Source organism: Octopus bimaculoides, chromosome 10, assembly GCF_046866305.1.
Source record: "Octopus bimaculoides isolate indiv1 chromosome 10, ASM4686630v1, whole genome shotgun sequence".
Classification (NCBI taxonomy): domain Eukaryota; kingdom Metazoa; phylum Mollusca; class Cephalopoda; order Octopoda; family Octopodidae; genus Octopus; species Octopus bimaculoides.
The window spans coordinates 65,552,512-65,559,352 of NC_142937.1; the positions used below are offsets into that span (position 1 = coordinate 65,552,512).

The 6,841-nt window shown below is 35.1% G+C and overlaps 1 protein-coding gene across 1 annotated transcript in view; it reads left to right on the top strand.

Annotated features, from left to right (window-relative positions):
* LOC106877714 (dynein axonemal heavy chain 5) overlaps positions 1–247 on the top strand; it is a 435,668-nt gene extending 435,421 nt beyond the window's left edge. The window contains exon 80 of the mRNA XM_089358248.1: positions 1–247. This exon is cut by the window's left edge and continues 1,908 nt beyond it. The gene's annotated coding sequence lies outside the window, so the exon portion shown is untranslated.
* Positions 248–6,841: the final 6,594 nt, after the last annotated feature.

Consider the following 6,841-nt stretch of genomic DNA (forward strand, 5'->3'; position numbering starts at 1 on the left):
ATTTCTCTATCTCCAAACCATGACGCCATAAGTTTCTATGTACAATTTACTGCAGATAACTAATGAATAAAAATGTCATTGAAATTATAAAAGTCACTCAAAGTTGTACAGTTTTACTTCACAAGATTACTGCTGCCATTCCATACAATCTTGTCAGTTTGAAGTAATATTTTAATTATTACCTCCAAATCTGAACAAGGAATCTCTAGAAATAACCAATATATGTACTTCTACTTTATCGTTTTTTTTTTTTTTTGTTCTAAGTATTGTTCTCTGTTTTGTGGTCGTTATAGCAATATGTGTTGTTGTTACTGCTACCGATGTTGTAGTTATCAATGTTGTTGTTGTTGCTATTAACTATAACTGCTGTGATACAACAGCATTATGACTGAGTGTATTAGTCAATAAAATGTTTAGAACCAATATTGTAGATTACTATGGTTGCTGTTCAACATACAGGCTTCTTGTATCAGATATGGTAAAATAGGTAGCTGTTACCAATTCATATTTAACAAACATGAAGAAATAAGCTAGAAAAACAAATACATATATTTAGGTGTACCTTGGTATAGAGCTCAGAATTGTAAAATACTAAATAATCTATAGTGTGCTGATACCCTGAACTCTTGAATTTGTGTTGGTTAACTCTTTTGATACCTGCCCACCTGAAATTTCCTGGTTCTATGTTAAAAAGTTTATTCTAAAGTGAGCAAAAATAAGACCTTCCATAATAATGACTAAGTTATTTTACTAAATTCTTCATCAATTTCATAATTAATTGTAACAAAAGCATTGTATTTCAGCAAAAAATTAGTAACAAAATGATTGAATGTAAACATTTAGTGAGCATGCAAAACCAAGTTCTAATTCTAGAAAGTTTTGAAATGGTGATCACACATATCAAGCCTTAAGTTCTATTGCAGTATGGAATAATGTATCAGTCTTGTAGCTATGAAGTTTTAACTTTCATGAATATTTTCTGTGATTAGAAGCAGCTAAAATAAATTTGGTTGGAGTATGGCTGTATAGCATGCTCTCTGTGGATCATTAAACAGCATTTGGTTTAAAACTCAATCATCATAAAATATTTTCTCTACATTGAGACTGTCTGACACTATTTAACAAAATGCAATTCTAATGACAGCATGTGAACTTAAAACATTTATGTCTGGAAGCATTCTTCAAGTTTAGTTGTTGTTTAACCAGCAGATCAGCCCAGATCCATTAGACTCATGAATGAAGGTATTCCAGCCAGAAATAACTTGTCTGTTCCTTTTTTCTCAGGTGAAGCATATTAAGGGCGACATTATCCAACAGATCCACAGATCCTTTTTTTTTTTTTAAGATTAGTAGTATATAATTTGAGGAACATTTTTTTAAAATCCTTTTGTGAGGAGAGAAAGACAGTGCCAATGACCCTGTACATGACCTCTGAGACTAGGTGGATAAAAAATAGGAAGTTATCCTCAAACCAGTAACTTACCCAAATGCTTGGAACAAAGGATAGTCCACTACAGGTATGCATGGAGTCAGGTGGTAGTCTTAAACTGGATGATAGATTAAATCTACCATCAAAGTAGGCTGTAGAGAGATTTTAGATTAGAACGCAAGAAGCAGAACAAATACCACTAGGTACCCAGTCTATTGTTCTTAAATGTCTTCCGATCCATTACCCAGAACAGACAATTTGGTGAGGGTTTGCAACAGGAAGAGCATTTAACAGCATTCTATCAAAACTATGCAAATAAAGAGAAGTGGGCATAAAAACAATGATGATGAGGATTATACATATATATATCATCATTATCATCATCATCAACATCTTTTAATGTCCCCTTTCCATGCTGGCATGGGTTGGATGGTTTGACTGAGGACTGGCAAGCCAGGAGGTTGCCCCAGGTTCCAATCTGATCTGGCAAGCTTTCTACAGCTGGATACCTTTCCTAATGCCAATCATTCGAAGAGTGTAGTGGGTGCTTTTTATGTGCTACTGGCATGGGGGCCAGTCAGGCAGTACTGGCATCGACCAAACTTGAATGGTGCTTTTTACATCCCACCGGCACAGGACCAGTCAGGCAGCACTGGCATTTACTATGCTCATATGGTGCTTTTTACATGCTACCAGCACAGGAACCAGTTCAGTGGGACTGGCATCGACCACACTCGAATAGTACTTTTTACATGCCACCAGCATGGGTGCCAGTCAGGCAGTACTGGCATCAGCCACGACAATGATTTCACTTGACTCAACAGGTCTTCTCAAGCACAGCTTATCTCCAAAGGTCTCGGTCTCCTGTCATTGCCTCTGTGAGGCCCAATGTTCAAAGGTCATGCTTCACCACCTCATCCCAGGTCTACCTCTTCTACAGGTTCCCTCCACTGTTAGGGTGTGACACTCATCACACAGTTGTCCTCAGCCATATGCAACATGTGACCATACCAGTGCAGTCCTCTCTCTTGCACACCACATCTGATGCTTCTTATGTCCAACTTTGCTTTCAGGGCACCTACACTCTGTTGTGTATGTACACTGACATTACACATCCAATGGAGCATACTAGCTTCATTTCTTGCAAGCTTACACATGTCCTCAGAAGTCACAGCCCATGTTTCACTGCCATGTAGCACAGCTGTTTGCACACATGCATCAAACAATCTACCTTTCACTCTGAGTGAGAGACCCTTTGTTACAAGCAGAGGTAGGAGCTCTCTGAACTTTGCCCAGGTATTCTTATTCTAGCAGCTACATTCTCAGAGCATTTACCCCAACTACTGATTTGGTCACCTAGGTAACGGAAGCTATCAACTACTTCTATTTTCTCACCCTGATATGTGACGGAAGCTATTTTCTGCACATTTTCAGTGTTTATTGCCCCTGTGCATCTTCCACACACAAAAACTATCTTCCCAATTAGCCTTCCTTTGATATTACTGCACCTCTTGTGTGTCCAAAGCTTACATTGGGTAGATCTTATGGAGTTTCTACCTACGCCTTTTCTATACACACACACACACATACACACACACACATATATATATATATATATATATATATATACACATATATATTCATACACACACACACACATACATATATATGATATAGGTAGTTAGGGTAAATCCTAGGTGTTTCCTCTTGAAGCACATCTGCTTGTTCCATTATTACAATCCAATATGTGGTCTCAGTTATATCATCATCATCATCCTTTAATGTTTGTTTTCCATGCTGGCATGGGTTGAACGGTTTGACCTGAGCTGGCAAGCCGTAGGGTTGCATCAAGTTTCAGTCTGATTTGGCTTGGTTTCCATAGCTGAATGCCCTTCTTAACACCAACCACTTTGCAGTGTGTGCTGGGAACTTTTAATGTGACCCACTCAAGCACTGTTATGTGTCACCAGCATGAATGCTTTTTACATAGCACCAGCACAGGACTCTTCCAGACTAATCCTCTCCATCAGGGGATGCGGTGTTAACACTTTCACCATGGAAGACAGGTCTTCTTGAGTATATACATATATATCTATATCTATATCTATATATATATATATATATATATATATATATAAGAATTTACTTTCCGCAATGAGATAAAAGACCAAGGCTGTGTATAATATAGAACATTTATATATAGAATGTCTTACAGCTGTTTCCAGGATATTCATTATATCCCTTCATCAGAGACAGTGTGACAGGATGATTAAGCAATAGTTAGTTTATATATATATATATATTATATATATATATATATATATACACATACACATACACACACATACACATATCTATATGCTTGTATGTATATATACACATACACTCACATACCCACATATGTATACACTGGGAATAAAAATCCAATGAAGGAGAATTATTAAGAAAAAAAACTGGAAGCAATTTGATGTATTTCTAAAACAAACTTCTTTCTCATTCTCCCAGCAGCTGAGGCAAAGTTGAATGAGCAAAACTGATGAATGGTAAAGGTTGAGGGAAGTGAAAACACAAAAGATAGATTATCTGAAGATCTCTTTTCCATGTATGTCAGAATTATCTCTGAGAAGCAGAAGCATCAGCACTGACTGCTGAAGATCAGTTATCTCAACTAGCAGACTTCATCACATGGTGATGGTGGTGGTTGTGGTGGGGAGGAGGATGCCACCCTCCATCAACTTGGCTACAAGCACACTTGTAATATATATTGTCTCGTCTCACCTTCTATCACTCTAACCTCTCACACCACCAGAACTAATCACCTGATATTGTCTATTGTATTCAACTTGTTTCGCCTATATTTGTTGTGTTTTTGGATAAAGAAATGAAGAAGTTTCAAGTAAAATTCAATAAGATAGAACTGTGTATATTTTTCATTTATTACCATTGTTGTTTTTGTTGTTGTTGTTGTTGTTGTAACATGCATACATATATATATATATATGTGTGCTTATACACCTTTACACATATTGTATACACACACACACATGCACACATACACACATATATATATATATGCACAAATATGCTGGATGACAAAGATGACTACGAGGACAACAACGACAACGACGACAACGATGATGATGATGATGATGGGGTGATTGTGGTGGTGGCAGTAGTGGCAGTGGTGGTGCTGGCAACTTCCTTGCTTACAAGTTTGAAATATAAGAGTATTTGTTTATATATTACTGCAGGGAAAACTGTCTATGTACGAGCATATTCATCATACATACAAACAGACATAAAGACATACATACATACATACATATATATATATATATATATATATATATATATATATATATTTACGTATGTATGTATGATGAATATATATATATATATATATATGTATGTCTGTATGTATGTATAATGAATATATATATATATATATATATACATACACATATATATAGATACATACATGTATATATGTGTGTGTGTGTATATGTGTATATATATATATATATATATATATATATATATATATATATATATATATATATATATATATATATAAATACGCACACGTAAATACGTGCATATATGTACATACATATATGTATGTCCATAGATACATAGATAGATTTTAATAGAATTTTATTGACATTTTGGGAAGAAATTCTTCAAGAACATATGATTTTTCTTTGTTTTAAGAATATAGAAACTCTTATTGATTTCTGCTATTTATTATTCCATATTGTTTTAAAACTGAAGAAGCGTCTTTGTTTGTGTGAGCATATATATTTATATATATATGTATACAGGCACACACATATAAATATATATATATATATATATAGATATGTATTTATATATATGTGTTTTGTGTGTGTGTGTGTATATATATATATATATATATATATATATATACACTCATATATATACATATGTATGTATGTATATATGTGTGTGTGTGTGTATGTAGAAATGTGCGTTTGTTTGTTGTTAACCTGTTAAACAGAGTGCTCACTCAATGCTTGTAATAAATTTCTAAAGTTTGTTTTCCACCCATGTGTGTGTGTGTGTGTGTTGTTTGTAGCTTGTTATGTAATGAAAACCATACGCTGGTTTCATGTAAGTACCTCGATAGTTACTAGTCATCCTCAGTTAATGTAAATCATGATCATCATCTTTATCACTTTAACGTCCACTTCTTCATGGCAGCATGAGTCAGATGAATTCACTGAAGCAGATTGTGGCTGGATGACCTTTCTGTTGCCTGCCATCACCTGTTTCTAAATGTGGTAATGATCTCCTACTCAATTAAAATAATGAATAAACTAGTACATAGTTACAAGACTTTTTTTTTTTTGTTATTTACAATGATCATACAACATGTCAAGAAGCCAGACATATTTTCATGGTTGACTGCAAACATATGACACTACCTGTATTTGATAGCAAGGATGTTGTTACTTACTATCAGCAAACACACACAAGACAAAGAAAAAATATGAAATCACTCACTCTAATAGATGGGAGTTGTGTGTGTGTGTGTGTATAGATAATAATAATAATGATAATAATAATAATAATGCCCGGATGCAGTACCAGACAGTAGCTTTCATGGCTTCTGGTCTTAATTGATTGGAAGTGTGATCATGTACATGGTTTTGTCTTGGTATAAGAGATGGACTACAGCAAAATATTCTGCTTAATACCACAGATTTGCCTCTCAGTTGTTTGACCTTAACCAGTTCAGCATGTCCCTTGGTGGCTGATGATATGTGCATCTCTGATCATGAGCAGAAGTAGTGGGGGAGCATCATAGTCATGTGTTGAGAGGAATTCTTTGGGGTTTGAATAATTCACCTTTGGAAACATGGGTGTTTTGCTCAACATCCTTAAACAAACCTTATTCAGGGACCTTTTGAGTGGGATGGGCTACTCGACCTGAAGAAAATTCTAACTGGGCCCCACCTGCAAAGTCATGCGCTTTTTATCTTGATATGAGATCACCATGTCGCGCACATATGGTTGTGATGCATGTGCCTGGTGTACCCTTATCAGACGGGTAGTCATGATGGGTATACTGGGCTTCGTATATTTTACCCCAGTGTCACTTTGATAGCATGCACTGCTCTCTCACTCAATAATAATAATAATAATAATAATGATAATGATTTCTTTTATTAGCCACCAGGGCGAAGTATGAGGTGGACCATACAAAAACAGATATAAAGTGTGGGAATTTAATTATAATGAAATAAAAACAAAAGAAAAATTGAAAGTATACACAGTAAACAATAAAACAAAGAAGGAAATTACACATAGTATACAACAGTAAAAAAAAAAAGATGATAGTGATGTGGTCCTCCTGATACAGGAGATCCTCTAGAGATAATCCAAAATCTC